At 41.1% G+C, this 24435-nt stretch overlaps 2 pseudogenes across 2 annotated transcripts in view; one reads left to right on the top strand and one right to left on the bottom strand.

Moving 5' to 3' along the window:
* The first annotated feature begins 1122 nt into the window (after positions 1–1122).
* Positions 1123–16267, top strand: LOC308051407 (mitogen-activated protein kinase kinase kinase 1-like; annotated as a pseudogene). The gene is made up of 10 exons: positions 1123–1155; positions 2129–2422; positions 2856–2977; positions 5676–5767; positions 6033–6222; positions 6532–7530; positions 9700–9965; positions 10906–11058; positions 12375–12537; positions 16113–16267. The product of its transcript is annotated as a mitogen-activated protein kinase kinase kinase 1-like (transcript).
* Positions 16268–23923: 7656 nt separating this feature from the next.
* LOC308051388 (mitogen-activated protein kinase kinase kinase 1-like) overlaps positions 23924–24435 on the bottom strand; it is a 43138-nt pseudogene continuing 42626 nt past the window's right edge. The window contains exon 21 of the transcript in view: positions 23924–24073. The product of the transcript in view is annotated as a mitogen-activated protein kinase kinase kinase 1-like (transcript). The remainder of the gene's footprint in view (positions 24074–24435) is intronic.

Genomic DNA, 24435 nt, shown 5'->3' with positions numbered 1-24435 from the left:
CTTCCACTGACCATGTAATTTTTTTTTCGCTGTATTTCAAGAAGAAGATCTCTGCTCAACCAAGCTGGCTTTTTGCCTCACCTGCTAGATTTTTGGCATTTTGGAATGACCTGGTCCTGTGCTCTTAGTAGGTGGTACGTAAAAAATGACCAACACTGATGGACCCCAACACCTTCAAATGCTTCTTCCCAGGGAATCTTACCAAGTATTTCTCTGAGCAGCTTGAAGTCTGCTCTCCTCATATCTAGTGTTAAGGTTTTGCTGGAAGTTTTAATCCAATTAGCAAAGATTTTAAACCTTTCTTCGTGGTAGCTGTGGCCAAGGTAGCCACCAGTCACACATGTCCCCCAAGACCATCTGCTAGTGAGGCACCATTCCTGGTCAGTTCCCGTAGTACCTGCATCAAGAAGTTATCGTCCAGATGCTTCAGGAAACTTCTGGACCTGTTGGTACCAGCTGTGTGATATTCCCAGTTGACATCTGGCAAGTTGAAGTCCCCCATAAGGACAAGGGCAGATGATTTGCGTGGATAGGTTTCTGTTAGATGGAGATTTGTTGTACTGAACTAGCCAGGCACAAAGGAATTTCAGGCCCACCTTGGAAAGCTGAAAACAGAACCTGCTGTGGGGGTGAGGCAGTTCTGCAATAACAGGGCATCAACATGACGTTAATCAACGAACCTATCAGCAGTGAGACTCCAGCGTGTGGACAGCTCATGAACATAGATGATATCCAATTAGTGAATGCATGCTTGGAGCATGGATGTGTGATCAGAGAATAGTTGCATATATAAGGAGGTTTGTTTCTGTAATAAATGGCTTTCATGATTCAGATTGAATTGGAATGCTGAGTCCTTTATTCGCTCCAACAGATTTGGAGGTTTCACTTAGTTCCTTAAAGAATAACTCATCAGTGTTGTCATCCTGGCTGGGTGGCCTGTAGTAGACACCCACGACGACATCCGCTTTATTTGTCTGCTCCTTAATCCTTACCCAGAGGCTCTCAACTTTGCCATCACCAATTGTCGGCTCCATGCACTCCAGCCCCTCTGCTACATACAGTGCCACCCCCCCACACACCTCTCCATGCCTGTCCCTTCTGAATAGCCTGTAGCCATCCATCATGGCACACCAGTCACTGGATTCATCCCACCAGGTTTCGCTAATGCCAATTATATCCCTGGGACCAGGCCAAGGCTTCTAGTTCATCTTGCTTTTTCCTCATGCTGTGCGCATTAGTGTAGAAACACTTCAAGTGTGGTTGATTGTGCTGTTCACCTCCTGGCGAAGTCTGAGGAATCTCTCTGCCAAGCACCTCCTCAGGCTTTGGTGTGCCATCCCAGTTCTCATCACTGATCTGCCTGCTACCACCCCCTTCCCCCTTCCAATCTAGGTTAAAGCCCTATCAATCAGTCTTGCTACCCCCTGAGCAAACACCCTTTTCCCCTTCTGTGAGAGATGCGTTCCATTAGGTGTTAAGAGACCTGGTGAAGGACTGACTTTCCCGTGGTCGAAAAACCCAAAGTTCCATCGATGACACCAGTTGCTTAGCCATGTGTTGATTTGCTGGGCCTGCCTGTTCCATGTAGTATTCTTTATTCTAGTAGTATTGTTAATTCTAGTTTTGGTTGTACAAGTGTCAAATGCAAAGTTGACACTTACTGTTACCCAAGTTGGGTTGCAGGAGTTGGATGACCTAAATAACCTCAAGAGTCTAGAGGTCGGTTCAACTGAGCAGGGATCACATATTTAAAAGAACAGTGGAAGAACTTGTATTGCCTATACGTCTGCTGTAACTTTTGTCTGTTATAGCTGGATGTTGGTTTCAGAGTTGTTTATATCAATGTCTAGAAACAAACTCCATACTGAATAATTAAAATTCAGAGGGAATGAAACCATCCATACAGTTATTTCCCCAATTCTCTTAGCAGAGTTTTTGAAGAACCAATGACTTAGAAATGAAACATCATAAATAATATCACAGAATCTTTTTTAAGACCCTACCTTCTGGCACATTTTTCCTGTCAGGCTTCTTAAGGTGACTTTTCACCAGAAACATTTCTTTGCTCTTTTTGATTGTTCTTCTTAAGTACTTAAGTTGCAATATTCTTCAGTTGTTTTTTCCTTAGAAGGTATTTGGATTAGAATTAACTGACTGCTTGTTTTCTCAAAACTGGAATATATGAGAGATGGCACTTATACATCTTTCCCACGATGTTAGTGGTGCTCTATTACTGGCGAATGGTGAAAGCACTGGAAATTTTGGAAGTAGCAATGGAAACAACACAAGTGCTGGAGCTTTGGGAGAAATTAGTGGGTCATCTCAGACCAGTATCTCAGGAGATGTAGGGGTAGAATCCTGCTGCAGTGTGCTGTCCATGGTCTGTGCTGACCCTGTCTACAAAGTGTATGTGTCTGCTTTAGTAAGTAGCTCATTTACTTGTTTTATTCTAGTAATTTTCAAATGACTTCATTTTTGAAAGGGAGGAGATATATCAAGTCAGGAATCCTAATAATTGTTGTTGAGTACCACTGATGACTTTTAACCATCATCTGAAAGTGGGTTGAACAAAATCCTCAGCAAGAGTGAAATGGCATGACTCCACTGGTCAAATATAAGGAAATACTTGCTACAGTGCTAAGTGTTAACAGTACTTTTATGACCAGATTCTTTCCAGTCTCAAAGAATACATGAGTAATTCTAACAGTGAATATATAGTAAGATGTTTACTCTTTGAACATTTCACTGATATTTTGAATGAAATTTATATGGAACTATTTACAACTCTTAAAAAAATAAAATAAATTTGTGTAGCAAATTTTATTTCATATGTATTGTTTTTTCCTTTCTCTTAGAAAACCTTAAGAACCATGCTGGTAAATACTCCTTGTCATACTTTAGCAGAGAGGACTAAACTACAACAATTTCTCAAGCCAGTTGTAGAGACAGTATTAGTTAAATATGTAGATGCCAACAGGTATGGTGTCTCATGAACTTCAAATTCATTTTGGATTGTTACTGAAATGTCTTGAAGATTCATTTGTCGCTGCCTTATTAGGTTGGCGCAAAAGTAATTGCGGTTTTAGACCATGAATTTTAAATCATTATAACTAGTCTCAAACACATCTTGATTAATCAAAATAGGAACCATTACAATCAACACATTTTTGCCAACAAGGAATGTTTGTTTATTCCTGTAGCATAAAAAAAAAAAAAAAAATCCATGCTTCAGGATTTGACGAACTCTTGGAAAGCATTTTCTGCATCCTGCTGGTTGTGGAAGCATTTTCCTTGCAAAAAGTTGTCAAGATGCTTGAAGAAGTGGTAGTTGGGTGACGAGAGGTCAGGTGAATATGGCAGATGAGGGAAAACTTCGTAGCCCAATTCATTCCACTTTTGAAGCATTGGTTGTGTGACGTGCAGTCAGACGTTGTGGAGAAGAATTGGGCCCTTTTGGGTGACCAATAACATCTGCGGGCGTTGCAGTTTTTGGTGCATCTCATCGATTTGCTGAGTGTGCTTCTCAGATGTAATGGTTTCACTGGGATTCAGAAAGCTGTAGTGGATCAGACCAGCAGCAGACCACCAAACAGTGACCATGACCTTTTTTTGGTGCAAGTTTGGCATTGGAATGTGCTTTGGAGGTTCTTCTCAGCCCAACGATCAAACTGGTCATCACCAGTTGTTGTATAAAATCTATTTTTCATCGCACGTCACAATCCAATCAAGAAATGGTTCATTGTTGTTGCAAAGAATAAGAGAAGGTGACACTTCAAAACAACGATTTTTTTTATATTGGGTCAGCTCATGAGGCACCCACTTATCGAGCTTTTTCACCTTTCCAATTTGCTTCCAATGCTGAACAACCATAGAATGGTCGATGTGGAGTTGTTCGGCAACTTCTCATAGAGTTTTAAGAAGATCAGCTTCGATGATTGCTCTCAATTGATCATTGTCAACTTCCGATAGCTGGCCACTATGCTCCTCATCTTCAAGGCTCTTGTCTCCTTTGTGAAACTTCTTGAACCACCACTGCACTGTACGTTCGTTAGCAGTTCCTGGGCCAAATGCGTTGTTGATGTGAGTTGTCTCTGCTGCTTTATGATCCATTTTGAACTCAAATAAGATAATCACTCCAATTTGCTTTTTGTCTAACATCATTTCCATAGTCTAAAATAAATATAAAATAAATAGCAAGTAATAAATCAGTAGCAAAAAATGTAAAGAGAGAAAAGCACGTTCAAATGATGTAACTACATTTATTTAAGAATGTATTCCAATATCAAACGGTAAATTTCAACAATGCAAAAAATGCAATTCCTCTTGTACCAACCTAACATGTTAAACTAGGAGACCATTTATAGGTGGTGGTGAAATAAAATGTGTGGATCATATGTATACATGTTTTTGTTAAAGTCTAGTTGCTACCAACCGACTTCTGTCTTGAAAGATGTAGGTTTTGAAGGCACTCAATTATATCTTTCTAGCACTTACAAATCTGAAATGATGCTTTGCTTGCATAAGGCCTTTTTTCCTCTTAAAAAAAGGAAGATGTGTTGGGTGCAGTCATCAACCATCTCCTCCATTCCTGTTGATATTGCTTTGGTCTAATTCTCATTACTCCCCTTTAAGCATAGAATCATAGAATCATTTTGGTACCCTTCAGCAATTGCCAGTAATCAAATTTTGTATCTTTAATATATATGTTTCCTACTTCAACAAAAGCTGTTGTACATCTATGTCATAAAGTGTTAACACTGCTACTTTTTAATTCATCGTGTCATGTTAGGAGATGGCTATTCTGAGTGAATGCATTTGGCAGTTCTGGCTTGTGTAGGCCTTGTCTTTCTCTCCCAAGCTACACTGTCTGCTGTGCCAGACCAATCATTTCTTCATCTGTACTGTAAACTAGATGCAGAAGTCCACCGGATTGATATTTTAAAAATTTTTTTGTTGTTGTTTCTTTGTCTCTTTCAGTTTAGTTCCTAAGCAGTATTGCTTCTGAGACTGCAACTGGAGATGCACTGGCAATAGTTTAGCAATCATAGAATCATAAAATGGTTTGGGTTGGAAGGGACCTTTAAAGATCACATAGTTCCAATCCCCTGCTGTGGGCAGGGACACCTTCCACTAGACCAGGTTGCTCAAAGCCCCATCCAACCTGGTCTTGAACACTTTCAGGCATGGGGCATCCAGAACTTCTCTGGGCAACCTGTTCCAGTGCCTCGCCACTCTCACGGTGAATAATTTTTTCCTTATATCTAATCTAAAATTAAATGTATAAGTGAAATAGAACTGTTCCTTGTGGTGCTGGATTTGGCATGTTTGTGCAAGAGGATGAGATCCTAATGTGCAGCTGAATTAATTTATTTTAATAAAGATATTATTGCCCGAAAGTCTCTAAGAATTTGAGAAATAGGGAAGCTGATTTCATTTTTTTTTTTAATGTATTAGTGATAGACACTATGTTTCTCAAAGTGTTCTTGTAAAAAATGTCACAACTATTGGTAGCTTGCAGATAGAGGATTAGAGAAGTGTATTGGAATAAAGTGTTGTGAAATAATTTTCCAAGCACAATTTTAAGCTTATAATTATTGAAATTTAATTATTAAAATGTTTTTTCTTGAAAACATCTGCTAAAAGTTTTTTGGGTTTTGTATTTTAATTTGTTATAGCCGAACAAGTCAACTTTCAGTCTCAACACTATTGGAGATGTGTAAAGGCCAAGTGGGAGAGCTGGCAATTGGGAGAGAAATACTTAAATCTGGTAATAATAGTTATTTGTATATAATTGAATTATAATTACAAGCAAATAGAGTGAATTGTTTTCAATTTAATACAGGTTTTATCCTGTATTTGCCAGCATGGCAAAGAGAACAGTGTTGCTCTCAGCAGTTGGGGGGGGGGGGAAGCAGTGGTGTTAATTCAGGCCCACATTGTGTATTTCTGTATTATATAGTTCTGATATTTATTTAGATCAGAATTTAGATTGTGAACATATCTAATCCTTATTTTATCAACTTTATTTATAGGGTGTATTGGTATTGGAGGTGTTGATTATGTCTTAAACTGTATTCTCGGAACTCAAACTGAGTCTAGCAACTGGCAAGCACTACTGGGGAGACTTTGCCTAATAGACAGACTTCTGCTGGAATTTCCTGGTGAATTTTATCCCCACATTGTTTGAAGAAGTGTTTTAGAGGCTGATACTGTAGTAGACAGGCACTTACACTACATGACTTACTCTTTGTAGTTGAATGTGTTGTTGGTGATTTCTTCAAAAATTGGTTATTTTAATTCCTGTAAACAAATAGTGTATATTTATATGCAAAAGTGCACCTACTTTACAGAGTAAATGGTTGCCTTTTTTTAACTTGTGACCTGTGAAACAATTCTGAAGCATCAGTGCAGCAGTAAGTCTCATTTCTACTGCAGAACTGACAGCTAAATAGATTATCTTGAAATGGCTTTCTTGGCACTAGTTAACTAGAGTATATCAGTTTATAAGACTTTTTTTTTTTTAACTTTCAGGTATAAGAAACTTCTCTCCCTCTTAAAATTTGCCCTGCAGTCAATTGACAATTCCCACTCAATGGTTAGAAAACTATTGCAGAGAGTATTCTTGAGTGCAGCAAGAATGGTGGCAAGAGTGCCCCATGTTTTTGTAAAGCTGTTAGAAATGTTGAGTGTGACAAGCTCAACTCATTACAGAAGGATGCATCGACGTCCAATGGCAATAGCAGATGAAATGGAAATTGCAGACACCATCCAGCTAGGCATAGAAGAAATGCACTCTGGGGAATGTCGACATGAAGACTTTTTGCAGCTACCTGTACCAAATAACTCTCCAGAAGCTACTGAAAGTAATACTCCTAGCAGTACTGGCCAGTTATCAAGGAAATGTGAGAAAAGTTTAAGTGATAAAAAGCCAAGTGCCAGTCCAGAGGACACTTCTGAGATGCTGGCTGGCCTTGCTGTGGGAGTTCCCATTTTATCTGTAACCACTGAGCAACCAAAGCCAGCCTTTCAAACAAAAGGAAAACCCCCCAGTCAGTGTTTGAACTCTTCTCCCTCTTCCAATCATTCCCAGTCACTATTCCCAATACTTGTGTCTCCTTCAAACCCATCTGTACTAGCTGGCACTATAACAGATGTCTCTAAACTCAAACCTCAAGGATTCGTTGCTTACAAAGTCCCTTCACCTTCTCCTCACACACAGCAGAAACGTTCTCTCCAGTTTCAGAGAAACTGTTCTGAAAATAAAGAACCAGAGAAACTTTCTCCATTTTTTACCCAAGCCAGCCCATCGCCATTCAGTCACGTACACAGGCCAAAGCCATTACAACCCACCCCAAGTAATGTGAACAAGAAGGAAGAAACCTCAGGAAACAGTATGACACTTGACCTGAATTATATTTTGCGGTGTGATGGCAATAGTAGTAGCAGTGCGGTTATACCAAGTGAAGAGACAATGTTCACACCAGTAGATGAGAAATGTAAATTGGATGTCAATGCAGAGCTCAGTTCACAGTATCACAGTATCACAGTCTGTTTGGGACTGGAAGGGACCTCAAAAGATCATCTAGTCCAATCCCCCTGCTGGAGCAGGAACGCCTAGGTAAGGTCGCACAGGAACATGTCCAGGCGGGTTTTGAATGTCTCCAGGGAAGGAGACTCCACAACCTCCCTGGGCAGCCTGTTCCAGTGCTCTGTCACCCTCACTGAGAAGAAGTTTCTTCTCAAATTTCAGTGGAACGTCTTGCGTTCCAGTTTGTACCCATTACCCCTTGTCCTATCATTGTTTACCACCGAGAAGAGCCTGGCTCCATCCTCATGGCACTCATCCGTTATATATTTATAAACATTAATAAGGTCACCCCTCAATCTCCTCTTCTCCAGAGACCCAGCTTCCTCAGCCTTTCTTCATAAGGGAGGTGCTCCACTCCCTTAATCATCTTTGTTGCCCTATGCTGGACCCTCTCCAGAAGTTCCCAGTCCTTCTTGAACTGAGGGGCCCAGAACTGGACACAATATTCCAGATGTGGTCTCACCAGGGCGGAGTAGAGGGGAAGGAGGACCTCTCTCGATCTACTAACCACCCCCCTTGTAATACACCCCAGGATGCCCTTGGCCTTCCTGGCCACAAGGGCACAGTGCTGGCTCATGGTCATCCTGTTGTCCACCAGGACCCCCAGGTCCCTTTCCCCTACACTGCTCTCTAATATGTAATTTCCCAACCTATACTGGAACTTCGGGTTCTTCCTGCCCAGATGCAGGACTCTACACTTTCCCTTGTTAAATTTCATCAGGTTATTCCCTGCCCAACTCTCCAGCCTGTCCAGGTCCCTCTGGATGGCAGCACAGCCTTCTGGTGTGTCAGCCACTCCTCCCAGCTTGGTGTCATCAGCAAACTTGCTGATAGTACACTCTATTCCCTCGTCCAAATTGTTAATGAATATATTGAATAATATTGGCCCCAGTACCGACCCCTGAGGCACTCCACTAGATACTGGCCTCCAACTAGACTCCGCACCATTGACTACCACTCTCTGGCTTCTCTCCTTAAGCCAGTTTGCAACCCACCTCACCACTCTATTGTCTAGACCACATCTCCTCAACTTAGCTGTGAGGATGCTGTGGGAGACTGTGTCAAAGGCTTTACTGAAGTCAAGGTAGACCACATCCACCGCTCTGCCATCATCCATCCACCTTGTTACATTCTCATAAAAGGCTATGAGGTTGGTCAAGCATGACTTACCCTTAGTAAAGCCATGCTGACTGCCCCTAACAACCCTCTTATCCTTGATATGCCTTGAGATGGCACCAAGGATAAGCTGTTCCATTACTTTCCCAGGGACAGAGGTGAGGCTCACCCGTCTATAATTACCCGGGTCCTCCCTCTTGCCCTTTTTGAAGACTGGAGTGACATTTGCTTTCCTCCAGTCCTCGGGCACCTCTCCTGTTTCCCAAGACTTGGCAAAGATGATGGAGAGCGGTCTAGCAATGACCTCAGCCAGCTCCCTCAGCACCCGTGGATGCATCCCATCTGGACCCATGGTTTTATGGATGTCCAGACTATTTAATAGCTCCCTAACCCAGTCCTCATCGAGTAAAGCAAACTCCTCCATTGACCTGGCTTCATCCGGGGTCTCAGGGGTACAGGGCTCCCCAGGACAGCCTCCAGCAGAGTAGACAGAGACAAAGAAGGCATTCAGCAATTCTGCCTTCTCTGTATCTTCTGCCACCAGGGCACCCACCCCATTCATCAGTGGGCCTATATTGCCTCTGGTATTGGTTTTACCTGCTATGTATTTGAAAAAGTTCTTTTTGCTGTCCTTGACCCCTCTCGCCAGCTGTCATTCTAAGGAGGCCTTGGCTATCCTAGCTGCCTTCCTACATCCTCTAACAGCAGCCTTATATTCTTCCCAAGTGGCCAGCCCCTGCTTCCATGACCTGTAAACTCTCCTCTTCTGCTCGAGCATACCCAACAGATCCCTATTCAACCACGCAGGCCTCCTGGCTCTCTTCCTTGACTTCCTACGTGTGGGGATGCTCTGATCCTGAGCGTTAAGAAGCAATCTCTGAATGCAATCCAGCTCTCTTGGGCCCCTTTTCCTTCAAGCAGTCTTGCCCATGGGATTTCCCCTAGGAATTGCTTGAAAAGGCCAAAGTTAGCCCTGCTAAAGTCCAGGGTTCCAGTATTGAAGACCTGCTCGAGGCCTTCATGCCAACAAGTGATGGTAAAGTTACATTCAAGTCTGAAGTTGCATTTCTTTCTCCTTAGTAGGCAGAAAATGATGATACTTACACAGACGATGTAAATCATAACCAAAAATGCAAGGAAAAGATGGAAGCTGAAGAAGAGGAAGCTTTAGCTATTGCTATGGCAATGTCAGCATCTCAAGATACCAATAATTCCCCAACTGCAGTTTGAAAATGGTGAAGATATAATAATTCAGCAGGATGTAAGTGTACATATGGTAATTTAGCATGTCTCAACCGAAGTTCACTGAATTTATAAAGCAGTGCTGTTGTATTTCCAAAGTTATATAAAACACAAAGGGACTCAATACCCTCTCCTAGAAGTTGGAATATTAACAGTCTGTCAGTTGAGGGTGCTAACAGAATCCATCTATGGTTATTAACAGGTTTGGAGACAGTATTTGGAAGAGAGATATCATATCATGTACCGACCTTTAAAATGGCAAAGAAGAAAGTGTAGAAGTGGGGAAACAGGAAATGATAACAAAGTTTTTAAGCAGGAGTAGAAAGAGAAGATGTGAGATACTTCAGAAATCAGAAAAAGCATGTTCATTTGCAAGTAGACAAAAGCATAAAAAATAAGAATAGAAAAAGTAAGGAGTATTGTATAAAAGTTCACAAAATAGTTAAGTGTATTGACTTGAGAGTAAGACAGGTGCTGGAAGCTTGTGAGGCTGCATGCCTACAAAAGGTAAGACTTGGTAGAGTTACTGGAAAGAGGAATTAATTGTTGGGGTTTGTGATCCTTTGCATGAGGTAACAATGTGAAGCATAAAATGACAGAAATAAATTAAGTAGAAAACATAATTTTGTGTTTACTGTAGGTGCTGACTGAAACCTTGACTAGACATGAGATCAGGAATAGAAAAAAAATCTTTCTCCTATTTGTGTCCTTACATCTTGCCTTTCACCTTCAGGTAATAATATAGGGGAGGCATTCTGTTCTTACATACAGTAGGAGTGTGTGTGAGACCAGAACACGCTGGTGTTCTGGTGTGAACTGAAACATGTATAATATGTAGTACAAATAACTGTAAGGGAGAGGAGAGGCATATAAACTTGGATATTTCATAGCCTTCCAGAATGTCTATATTTTAGATGCATGTTAGTAAAAATGAAGTTGATTTGGAACTGAATTTGTAGACACCAGAAACCCTTCCTGGACATATCAAAGCAAAACACCATTACAGAGAAGATGCAGAATGGCTTAAAGGTCAGCAAATTGGTCTTAGAGCTTTCTCTTCCTGTTACCAAGCTCAAGATGTAGGAACAGGGACATTGATGGCTGTAAAACAGGTAAATACTTCACTTTCTTGAATATATTGTGCTTGTTCTTCAATATTTCTTTGAAATATTAAATATAAAAGCTCTCTGCTCTCACAAACTTCTGTTCCCTACTTCCTCTTCTCCCTGTTGTGTGTATTCACGATACATAATACAAAATCTTTATGTCCATAGAATTAACATAATATTTTCAGTTTCTTTTACTTCTTAAAAGAAAAAAAAATACTTTTTTGTATGCCCCTTTTCTTTCATAGTTCTTCAAATGCTTTTTTTTTTTTTTTTAATCAAGTTCACAAATCAGTGACAGAGATAGGAATGGAGTCCAGGTCTCTTGTTTCCAAATTGATGCTCTATTTGAAAGATAGCTATTAAAAGTAATTTCCCCTTGTCAAGATTTTTTTTCCTAAAACAGCTTAAGCAAAGGAAATGTAGTTTAATGCTTGTTTCCTCTGACCCAACCACCAACTTTGAGGCAAGTATTTTTAATATTTGTAATTTATTAGATACAAAAATATGACTGAGAAAAGAGGCCCAAATGCACATGCTTTGCTCAAGATTTTGGAAGGTTCTACATGTAAATCTTCCACACTTAAGGTGCCCTAGGTCTGAATCAGTGATATCAACATAGAAGGAATTTTAGTCCTAACGTTTTCTTATTAATTCCAGAATGAACTTATATCTATGGAATCAAGCAATTTCAAAACATTTAATCAGGGAAAGAATATCTGTCATCAGGTATTTCTCCTTTGAAACTCTTTCTTATGAAAGAGTAAGTCCTTGAGGCTCCTTCTGGAGAGATGATGACGATTCTGAGGCCCAGGGGAAATTCTCTGCAAGATACTATTATTTCAAATTTAGTATGGATCAGAGCTGGGGTTGGCTCCAGTTCCATTGCTGGACTTCTGATCAGCTTTTTTTTTTTGCCCATTGACTTTCTGGGATAAGAGGTTTAGTTATGAAACAGGTAGTATGGTTAAACTGGTAAAAAGTCTTACAAAAAACATCACTGTCAGAATCCTGTTTCAGGCCTTATCTTTCTTCCTTTTCTTCAACATCTGAAAAAAAAATCCTAGTTTAAGCAGAGGAGAGTGAAGTTTCCCTATGCCACACTTGGAGAAATTTTTGTTGGTGTTTCTCCAGAAGATCACCATTAATTTTCTATCACGGTCTCACATGGAGATATACAGTCTCAGCTGAAGGGACTTGAGAATCCTTGCTATTTCCAGATGGTGAAAAGGGACAGAAAACCATCCATTCTTGTTACTGTACTGAAGGGGGATGGTTATAGGACTGGTAATTATGTAAGGTAAATCTGAATACCATATTTCAAAACATATGTCAGAAACATATCATCTGAGCAAGAAGAGGTAGTTGAAGCACTGAGAGAAGAAATAAGGATGATGAGTCATCTGAACCATCCTAACATTATTCGAATGTTGGGGGCTACATGTGAGAAGAGTAACTATAACCTCTTTATTGAATGGATGGCAGGTAAACAACTGCATCCCAAAGAAAATGAAAGTATCGGTTGAGTCTTGAACTATGTCGTTTTATACTGCAAAATATTCCATGCATCACTTTGCAAACTTATATTTTTATTACTGTTGGCAACCAGTATAAAGCTTTACTTTCAGAACAGTTTAAGTAGTATTCTTACTGGCATATTTTTTTTTTATTTGAATTTTCCAAACCTAATCTGTCATACAATTAAAGTAATTGGAAACCCTGAACAAAAATTCTAGTATTACCTCAATTTCTGATTTTAAATGAGGAGTTATGCATTGGGATTGCATGGCAAGGTTTTGGCAGTGGTGGGGGCTACAGGGGGTGGCTTCTGTGAGAAGATGCCAGAAACTTCCCCTATAGAGCTAGTGCCAGCCAGCTCCAAAGACAGACCTGGTGCTGGCCAAGGTTGAGCCAATCAGTGACAGTGGTAGCACCTCTGGGATAACATAGTTAAGAAGGGGGGGGGGAGAGCTGCACAACTGCAACTGGAGAGAGGAGTGAGAATATGTGAGAGAAACAACTCTGCAGACACCAAGGGCAGTGAAGAAGGAGTGGGAGGAGGTGCTCCAGGTGCCAGAGCAGAGATTCCCCTACAGCCCATAGTGAAGACCATCATGAAGCAGGTTGTCCCCCTGCAGCTCATGCAGATTAACAGTGGAGCAGAGATCCACCTGCAGCCTGGGGAGGACCCCACACCAGAGCAGGTGAATGCCCAAAGGAGGCTGTGACCCCATGGAGAGCCTGTGCCCAAGTAGGCTCCTGGCAGGACCTGTGACCTCATGAAGAGAGGAGACCATGCTGGAGCAGGTTTGCTGGCAGGACTTATGAGCCCATGGGGGACCCACGCTCAAGCAGTCTGTTCCTGAAGGACTGCACCCTGTGGAAATGACACATGGGAAGGACCCATGTTGGAACAGTTAGTGAAGAACTGCAGCCCATGGGAAGGACCCATGTTGGAGAAGTTTGTGAAAGACTGTCTCCCATGGAAAGGACCCCATTCTAGAGCAGGGGAGGAATGTGAGGAGGAAGGAGCGGCAGAGACTTATGATGAACTGACCACAACTTCCATTGCCTGTCCCCCTGTGCTGCTCAGAGGAAGGAGGTAGAGAAGCCAGGAGTGAAGTTGAGCCCAGGAAGAAGGGAGAGGTGGAGGAGAAGGTGTTTTAAGATTTGGGTTTATTTCTCATTACCCTACTCTGATTTTGACTAGTAATAAAATTAATTTCCCTGAGTCAAGTCTGTTTTGTCCATGATGGTAATTCGTGAGTGATCCTCCTGTCCTTATCAAGACCCATGAGCCTTTCATTATATTTTCGCCCCGTCCAGCTGAAGAGGGGAAGTGATAGAGTGGCTTTGGTGGGCACCTGGCATCCAGCCAAGGTCAACCCATCACAAGTTAGAAACTTTGAGACACAGACACTTTAGTTGGAAACATAAAACTATTGCATTTTCCATGTACCTGTGTAATTTAAAGTTATTATTAAAAATAACTTTGCTAGAAAGTTTGAAATACCTGTCACTTGGTTTTTGTCCCAAGTATTTTCATAAAATTTGAGTGAGGTGACATGCAAAGGCAGATGAGAAGTAAATTTCTAATAACAGGGAGTAAGCGTGATGCTTTGGGAAAAACATGTTCAAGTCTTAAATATATAAAGTGGTAATTTTAGTAATGAATAGTGAAATATCTTCATTACTGTACAGAGCAGGTACAAGAAAGTTTATATAATTTTTTTTTAAGAAGGAGCTTTATTAATTTTATGAATGAGATTATATGTTATTGCAGTCCAGTTACCAAGACTAGAATTGGTGTTTTATACATTCTTATTTCTTGTAACAGAAAACATTGCACTTTAAATTACGTTCATTGGCAGAAACTGCTTAACAATGCCAAAGTTCTAGCAAGCAAAGCCTGAGTATATGTTATTACAAGCAATAGTGCAGAAAATATTTTCTCAAAACTAAGGGTGTTTAACTCTTAAGTATATTTTTTCTGAAATAGTATCAATTTTATGAAATAGATAATGAAATGTCAAAAATTGTCTTTACCTCATTCAAGCCCAAATTACATTAGAATACTTTGAGAGGCACAATGGAAATCCAAAATCTTGAGGATCTAGATGCTACTTTTGGAAAACAGAAGAAGATACTTCTTTTACTTGCTTGTATACTGGCTTCTATATATTGGTACTTAGATAATAACAAAAGTAAATTAAGATCCTCAGAGGGAACACTTACTGGAGGTGAGGTCGCACAAGAACATGTCCAGGTGGGCCTTGAATGTCTCCAGAGAAGGAGACTCCACAACCCCCCTGGGCAGCCTGTTCCAGTGCTCTGTCACCCTCACTGAGAAGAAGTTTCTTCTCAAATTTAAGTGGAACCTCTTGTGTTCCAGCTTGATCCCATTACCCCTTGTCCTATCATTGTTTGCCAACGAGAAGAGCCTGGCTCCATCCTCATGGCACTCACCCTTTATATATTTTTAAACATTAATAAGGTCACCCCTCAGTCTCCTCTTCTCCAAACTAAAGAGACCCAGCTCCCTCAACCTCATAAGGGAGGTGCTCCACTCCCTTAATCATCTTCGTTGCCCTACGCTGGACTCTCTCCAGCAGTTCCCTGTCCTTCTTGAACCGAGGGGCCCAGAACTGGACACAATATTCCAGATGTGGTCTCACCAGGGTGGAGTAGAGGGGAAGGAGGACCTCTCTCGATCTACTAACCACCCCCCTTCTAATACACCCCAGGATGCCCTTGGCCTTGCTGGCCACAAGGGCACAGTGCTGGCTCATGGTCATCCTGTTGTCCACCAGGACCCCCAGGTCCCTTTCCCCTACACTGCTCTCTAATATGCAATTTCCCAACCTATACTGGAACCTGGGGTTGTTCCTGCCCAGATGCAGGACTCTACACTTTCCCTTGTTAAATTTCATCAGGTTATTCCCCGCCTAACTCTCCAGCCTGTCCAGGTCCCGCTGGATGGCAGCACAGCCTTCTGGCGTGTCAGCCACTCCTCCCAGCTTAGTGTCATCAGCAAACTTGCTGATAGTACACTCTATTCCCTCATCCAAATCGTTCATGAATATATTGAATAATATTGGCCTCAGTACTGACCCCTGAGGCACTCCACTAGATACTGGCCTCCAACTAGACTCCCCGCCATTGACTACCACTCTCTGGCTTCTCTCCTTAAGCCAGTTTGCAACCCACCTCACTACTCTATTGTCCAGACCACACCTCCTCAACTTAGCAACTAGGATGACTTGGGAGACTGTGTCAAAGGCTTTACTGAAGTCAAGGTAGACCACATCCACAGCTCTGCCATCATCCATCCACCTTGTTACATTGTCATAAAAGGCTATGAGGTTGGTCAAGCATGACTTACCCTTGGTAAAGCCATGCTGACTGCCCCTAATAACCCTCTTATCCTTGATATGCCTTGAGATGGCATCAGTCAGCCCCTGACATTCGAAAGCATTTTCAAAAACATATGCCTGGCTGGCAAGCAGAGAATTTGCAGAAAGTTCTCTCTGTTGCTAATTTTGTGTATAATGGCCGTACAGAAGAACAACAACGTAAACTACAATTAGAAAGGGAGGCTGAGCGCCTTCGGCAGGAAAAAGAACGTGAGGTCGAACGCTGCCGGTATCGAAGAGAAAGACAGGAAGATATGAACTTACTAGCTGTAGCCATAGCTCAAGGAGTTTCTGCAAACTGAGGGCGTGGGTATCCTCGAGGGGTCCGTGGGGCATTCCAAGCTCGTTTTCCTCGCGGTCGGGGACTTCTTGGCAGGGGAATTAGGATGGGAAGTTCCTTTCCACCCATAGGAGGTTCTTTCCCAGTTACAAACCCTGCTGTTACCAGCCCTACGAATGACGCAACGCAATTAACCTGGTTTTGGTGTGGTAATTTAGGACATATGCAACATGAATGCCCGTTGCGACCCCAGTATCAACCGGGAGCTACTCCACCTGCACCTGCTGCTGCTGGTAATCCATTTGGAGCTCCTTCTGCTCCACTCCCTTATCGTCATAGCTACTCCCAGTAAGCATTGTATAATCGTATAATGGCTTTAGAAATTTCACCTACAGGCCATGTTTTAGCTGATGTTAATGGAAAATCTGTTTCTTTCTTAGTAGATACTGGAGCTACTCTCTCTTTGCTTAATTTTGATGTGCCGCAAAAATCGCAGGAAATGATTGCTATCAAGGGTGTTACAGGCTCTGTGCTTAACCATGCTCTCTCTAAACCGCTCCCTGTTACTTTAGGCGATAAAGTTACATGGGCTTGCTTTATTGTTGCTCCGGGGGCACCGACTTCTTTGCTGGGACGAGATCTTTTACAAGAATTTGGCACTCAATTAACCTATGGTAAAGATAAAGCTAAATTAATTTTTGTTGGCAGTGTTTTTACTTTAGATCATACTCCGAAGAAAGAAGTGGCCATTCCGTGGGAATTGCGGAATGTCCCTTCTGGACTTTGGAGCCGTACAACTAAAGATATTGGTCTTTTAAAATCTGCACTACCTGTTGTTATTAAAACTAAAGGAGGCCCCCCTCCTGCTATTAAGCAATATCCAATACCAGCTGTTGCATTACCGAGTTTGCGAAAACAAATTCAAACCTTTCTCAATGAAGGGATTCTAAAACCTGTCATGAGTCCATTTAACACCCCAATTCTTCCAGTTAGTAAAAATCGACTGGATGAGGATGGAGATCCTGAGTACCGATTTGTACAAGATTTACGGGCTATCAACGATTATGTTGAAGCCCCACATCCAGTTGTACCAGATCCAAGTTTAATTTTAACCGAGATTCCATCTTGGGCGCACTGGTACACTGTTTTAGATCTGACAGGAGCTTTCTTTAGCATACCTGTAGCAGAAGAAAGCCAACCTTTGTTTGCCTTCACCTGGGAAGGTCGCCAATTGACTTGGACTCGGCTCCCTCAAGGCTTCACTGCTTCTCCTACTTTGTTTTCGCAAATTCTCAAGTATGATCTCCAAGATATTGAGTTGCCAAACAAGTCTGCACTGATTCAATATGTTGATGATTTACTTGTTGCTAGCCGAACTCGAGAGGCCTGTGCAATTGACACAGAGCACCTTTGCATTCGACTGTATCATAACGGTCATCGTGCCTCATTAGCTAAATTACAATTCTGTGAACCAGAGGTAAAATACCTGAGCTTTGTTTTAGCAGGAGGAGTTTGAAAGATTGATCCTGACAGAATCAATACTATTCTTCAAATTACACCACCTGTACCATCTACCCTTCTACCTGAGGTGCATCTTTCCAACGACCCGCATGACTGTGTCCAATTTGTTACCACTTATTCTAAAACCAGAGAAGATTTGCAAGATGTACCCCTCGCCCACCCTGACCTTAACCTGTTCACAGACGGATAAAGTTATTATCTACATGGAACCACGAGAAATTGCTGTTATTTACATTCCTGCTCATACTAAACGCCTCGATTCTTTTGCTCATGGCAACGCCTTGGCCGACTCCGCGGCAAGAGCGGTGGCAGTCCACGATGTCTCTCCTGCTACGACTGTGGTTGCTACTCTTCTTCCTTTTCCCGTTGGTCTTGCCCTTTATGATGAACTGGACGAAGAAGAGCTCAACAAATGGAAACGCTGGGAAGCGACGCAACAAGACGGCATTTGGAAACTAGGTGATAAACCCTTATTGCCTATGAGGTATGTCCTTCCTCTAACTCGCTGGATTCACGATCGTACTCATGGGGGCCCTGAAGCTGTAGCCTCTAAAATCCAACAGTTGTGGGCAGTGCCTGGAGTTTACAGTGCTGCAAAACGCCTGACTGACTCTTGTACTCTTTGCAAGAAATATGGGGTCACAAAGGTCACAACAGTCCCTGGCAAGCAGCCACCTGCTTACTTTCCTTTCCAGAAATTGCAAATTGATTTCGCAGAACTCCCCCCTTCTATGGGGTATAAGTACATTCTTGTTATTGTTGATCAACTTTCGCACTGGGTGGAAGCCTTTCCAACTCACAAGAACGATTCGAAAATTGTGGTTAAGACCCTGCTTCGTGATATCATTCCGAGGTATGGCATCTCTGAAATTATTGATTCTGATAGGGGACCGCACTTTACTGCTCCTGTTCTTATGCAAGTTTATGTTGCTCTTGATATACAGGCTGCTTTTCATACGCCCTACCATCCACATTGTCATTGTAATTGTCATTGTGATCGTTTTTGTCTTGATTCGATGTATGTCAATGTTCTGTAATTGTTGTTGTAATCTCTTGAATCAACAGAAGCTTTATTATCGTTACCAGTAAACTGGGAAATTTTAAAGAGAAAATGGGGGACTGTTATAGGAAAATAGGGAATTAGGATTTTAGGCCTATATCAGTGCTATAAGCTGTGCTGCTAAGGCTGCAAGTCTCAGCTTGTCTCCTGTATAGCTCTTGCCCAGAACCACAAGCGTGGTTACCTTATGCTTGCTTTGTACCCTTAGACATTGATAAATGCTATTCTTAGGTTTGCTGATTTCTGTACTAGACTGATGAACTATGGATAACAAATGAGACAGGTAGAACTTCAAAGCTAGCCCTGCAACCCGAGGACTTTTCGTTTGGTACTTGCCAAGTGGAACATGAAGGAAGAAGTGAAACCTGCAGACCACTGGGACTGAAGGAACCTGAAGACATTGACAGTGATAGACAGTGATAAATTTTGCTTAGTTGCATAATACCTGTTAGAGCCCTATATAATGACTAGCTATATTGCTGTATGATTGTCACTCTCTGAGGAGGTGATCCAACCCTGCTGTTCCTGCGAATCTTCTACAATAAATACTGCTCAGAGTAACCCTCGAGAGTTCGAGTCTCTCTCCAGCACCTTCCTAATAACCTTTTTCAGAAGGCATTCAGTAATTCTGCCTTCTCTGTATATTCTGCCACCAGGGCACCCACCCCATTCATCAGTGGGACTACATTGCCTCTGGTATTAGTTTTCTCTGCTATGTATTTGAAAAAGTTCTTTGCTGTCCTTGACCCCTCTCGCCAGCTGTCATTCTAAGGAGGCCTTGGCTATCCTAGCTGCCTTCCTACATCCTCTAACAGCAGCCTTATATTCTTCCCAAGTGGCCAGCCCCTGCTTCCATGACCTGTAAACTCTCCTCTTCTGCTCGAGCATACCCAACAGATCCCTATTCAACCACGCAGGCCTCCTGGCTCCCTTCCTTGACTTGTTACATGTGGGGATGCTCTGATTCTGAGCGTGAAAGAATCAATCTCTCAATGCAACCCAGCTCTCTTGGGTCCCTTTTCCTTCAAGAAGTCTTGCCCATGGGATTTCCCCCAGCAATTGCTTGAAAAGGCCAAAGTTAGACCTGCTAAAGTCCAGGGTTGCAAGAGAGGTGGTTAGTAGATCGAGAGATGTTCTCCTTCCCCTCTACTCTGCCCTGGTAAGACCACATCTGGAATATTGTGTCCAGTTCTGGGCCCCTCAGTTCAAGAAGGACAGGGAACTGCTGGAGAGGGTCCAGCGTAGGGCAACAAAGATGATGGAGTGGAGCATTTCCCTTATGAGGAAAGGCTGAGGGAGCTGGGTCTCTTTAGTTTGGAGAAGAGGAGACTGAGGGGTGACCTTATTAATGTTTACAAATATAGAAAGGGTGAGTGTCACGAGGATGGAGCCAGGCTCTTCTCGGTGACAACCAATGGCAGGACAAGGGGTAATGGGTACAAACTGGAATGCAAGAGGTTCCACTTAAATTTGAGAAGAAACTTCTTCTCAGTGAGGGTGACAGAACACTGGAACAGGCTGCCCAGGGAGGTTGTGGAGTCTCCTACTCTGGAGGCATTCAAGACCTGCCTGGATGCCTTCCTGTGTAACCTCATCTAGGTGTTCCTGCTCTGGCAGGGGGATTGGACTAGATGATCTTTCGAGGTCCCTTCCATTCCCTAATATTCTGTGATTCTGTGAAAACTGGAAGTGCATCACAGCAGTAAGAAGACCAAAATCTCAAAATTTTACCTCTTTTTGTGCCAAATTTTAGCACTTTTCATCCCACATTGGGCACCTCAGAAGCCTGTCGTGGTTTAACCTCAGCTAGCAATACAACCACGATAGCTGCTCACTCACCCTCCTTCCCACCCCCCAAATAGGGGAGAGAATCAAAAGGGAAGGGAGAAACTTGGACTGAGATAAACCCAGTTTAATAAATAACAAAATACTAATACACTACTAGTAAATATATATATATATATAATAGAAATAGAATATAAAATAAAATATACTCAAGGCAATTCCTCATGAACTCCATCTACACCAAGCAGCTGGTCCCAGGAAGCAGTACCTGGTCCCAAACAGCTAATTCCAGAGAGAGAAAAAAAGGAAAAATGCAAAAAGGCTCAGAGGCCTCTGCAAAATGGCAAAAGGCCTAACTAAATGTCCCAAACCGAACTCCCCTGGCTCCGACAAAAAGAGCGATGAAGAACGCAAGACAGCGAGCGAGAGCTTCCAAGAGCAAGAGAGAGAGCAGAAGATCCTGACTCTCCTTAAATATGAAGCACGATGCCAATGGGATGGAATACTCTTATTGATCAGTCTGGATGTCACTCGAGGTCTGCCCCATCTATGTCCCCCTTCCTCGATGCCTCAGACCTGTGGTCAGAGTGCTCAAAATGTCCTTGGCTCTCAAACCAGAGTAATTAAAAACATTAACTCAGTTCCAGGGTGTTATCTTTTAAATAATGACTGTGCTAGCTATGAAAAAGAAAAGTTTCTAATTGCATGAAGAAAATTAACTCATTTTCAGCCAAACCAGCACACATACGAAATTGTGTATAAACAGTCAAGTGTACCAGAAATATTTTATTCACATCATTAAACTGAACATATTTACATTAAAATAAGCAAAGGACAAAATTTGTTCAAAAACTTATTTGCTATAGAGAAAAATCACCAAAATATGTACAAATTATACTATATAAAATTGGTTCAATGGGGTAAAAATTTAATTAAAATATCTTGATATATTTAAAATAACAAAGGATACAATAAAGCCAAATTTCTTAACCCAGAGATTTATGCAAAATTTGGTTGCACAGTAAGGTACTAATAGAAGTTAGCCCTTAAGCCCTGGATGTCTTTTGAATCCATCACATAGCAAATATAATTTCATTGTGAAAGTGAACTTCGGTAGAAGAAAATCTATAGGACACCTGAGGTAGTAGAACATGGAATAAGTTGTAAATAATGTCTATTGCTGTTTAAGTACCAAATAACATTAAGAACACAAAAACATAATTACACAATACAATTTTCAGTCCAGCTTTAATCAAAAGTAAATAAGAATATTGCATCACATCTGCATTTTAAAAACACCACAGTTACCAGCAAGCTGAGGGAAACACAAACAAACTCAAACAAATGCATTTGGACACCTAGAGGCATTTTGAGTTAGAAATGTGGCGGCATGGTGATCTACAAAGTAATACTGATTAGCTGAGGTTCATCAGTTTGTACAGTTTACATTTCTGCCAGAAACAATATTAATCTGACAACTGATCTTCCATTATATGAATTGGCAAGAGGGCATCTTTAAAGCTTGCACCTAAGAAAGACTTGGAAACAATCTTACTAGAATGAGAAATTCTACAGTGGTCAAAAAAAGTCAGGTATAAAACAGTTAGAGCTACCAAACTTCACATTTTGGTATTATCTTTTTAACTCTTCAAAGTCTGCCAGTCTTTCAAAACAAAGGAATGTAAAGTTTCCAAAAGAAATACATTCACAACTAATGACACTGCTTTTTATTAGTATGAGCACTATCATCCCTATAAACTTATCTTTAAGATGTTTTACTTCCAATTCGTATTGCACATTTTTAATGTAATATAGCTTATTTAGTTTGTCCTGAGTCTTTGAAAATAACCAATTCTTTTTCAGTCCAACAATTCAACTGACTTCTGAAGAATTAAAACATAAATAGTATTTTTTTTAATTGATTAAACACAATGTACATTTGATTTAAAAAGATCCTCCCTCTTAAAAAGGCAAAAGAAAAGCTGCCACTTTCCTTTGGCATTACATGCATCAGAATCTAAAACCCTGCTTTTAAAATAGCTTTAAAAACACACCTGCTAAAACCACAAGTTTTGCACTACAGGTAAAGCTTTACTTCACATTTTACTTAAACTTGTTTTTCAAGTCCAAGTTTGTTTCTTGTTAAAATAAATACCTTTCTTATGGTAATATTTTTAACATTTCCAAATTAAATTATCACTAAAGGCTACAGTAAATAGATGATGAACAGCAGAAGGAAAACAGCAGGTAAAACTTGTTATCAGTGGAGAATGTGACCTCAGTTTTGTTACACAAAGAATGAGATTTGCTCCCAGGTGGCACCTGCTTCCGCTGAAATACAGGACAAAGTCTCCCATAAACTTTAATGGGAGCTGGGTTTGGGGCCTTTGACATGAAACTTCTATACATGATTTGCCAGAAGAAACCGCTATATAAAAAGAAGGCTCAACTTTTAGCATGATTCAGACTAAGTTGTTTTATGCAATATATATATATATATATATAAATAACCTATACTATCAGAGGCTGAAACACTGACTTGAAGATGGCATTTTATTTTATTCCAGATTTCCAACAAATCTGTTTTTATAACTTGTGTCAGTGTGATGTTCCATGACACAGTTTGCATCTTTTTCTAAAGACTATTTTAAAAGATCACCTTTCCCTGAAAGTTAAAACTATAAACCAAACTTTTATTTCAAAAGAAATTACATGAGCAGCAGTAAATGCACAGTCAACCACAACTGCCTGCTCTTACTTTAAGGAAGGCAAAAATTTTTTTAAAGTATCCATCAATGTTTGGATTTGTTACTCAGAGAACTTTGTATATAATAATTAAAAGGGACAGATACAGAATTTCCTTTTAATCAGTGCTGAAAACTAATTGCAGAACTCTCTACTTACATCTACATGATGTGAAATGGAACAGTAATTGCTATATTAAAATAGATCCTGAGCCCCTCAGCTACGAATATTGCTCAAACAGTGCTCCAAATAAAATAAAAATCACTTATCTGCTAAATAATCATGCAGATTAAGGACAAATGCTTTTGTGTTCACATAGGGCCAGATATTCAAAAAGGCACAGTTTACATATCTACATACACGTTGTGAAATGTTGCATACTGAGCTTGGGTAAAGATCTCAATTTGTCAATCACATACTTAGTAGGGTCCTTCACTGGCCTTATGTCCTTGATGTATGTCATTAAGGCCAGCAGAATAATACAAGCTGCTGCTTAACTGCACTGCAAGACAATGATCATACATTCAGTAGCATCTTCTTCAGTATATCAGCCTTACACTTAAGTAGCTACCATGTAGTATGGAAGACTGGGTGTTTCAGCAGCTCCCTTGATGGGGGCCTGTCCTGAGGTTGAAATTCTAAACACCAAAGTGTCACATCTCTCAAACCAGGAGACAGATGTGAAGGGATTGATGGAGCAGTAGTTGCATTAGCAATCTGAACAAAGGGAAAATAACTTTTTTAGAAGTCAGTGATTCTTAAGCCCCCTCTCCTACCCCAAAAACCTTCAACAAGCTAATAATTTTCAGCTGAGTAGTTATGAGTTTAGCATATTTCCTACTGCAGTTTGAGGATTACATTACTGCTTCCATTTTATAAAATGGGTCTTAAGTTCCCTTTATGCTTCTTTCTCCAATAACATATGTTTTATTGCTTTTCACAGTCTGCCTTTCTCCTTTTTCCTCTTACAGCAAGATTCTGCAGTAACCATCTGTTAAACAAGCCATAAGAAAAGCTCTTATGCCACACTTAAGGGTATTCTTTAGTCTACTGCTTGCCATCACTGTTTATTGGCATAG

The sequence above is a fragment of the Nesoenas mayeri genome (assembly GCF_963082525.1).
Source record: "Nesoenas mayeri genome assembly, chromosome: W".
Taxonomy (NCBI): domain Eukaryota; kingdom Metazoa; phylum Chordata; class Aves; order Columbiformes; family Columbidae; genus Nesoenas; species Nesoenas mayeri.
This window is presented reverse-complemented; position numbering and strand designations above follow the sequence as displayed.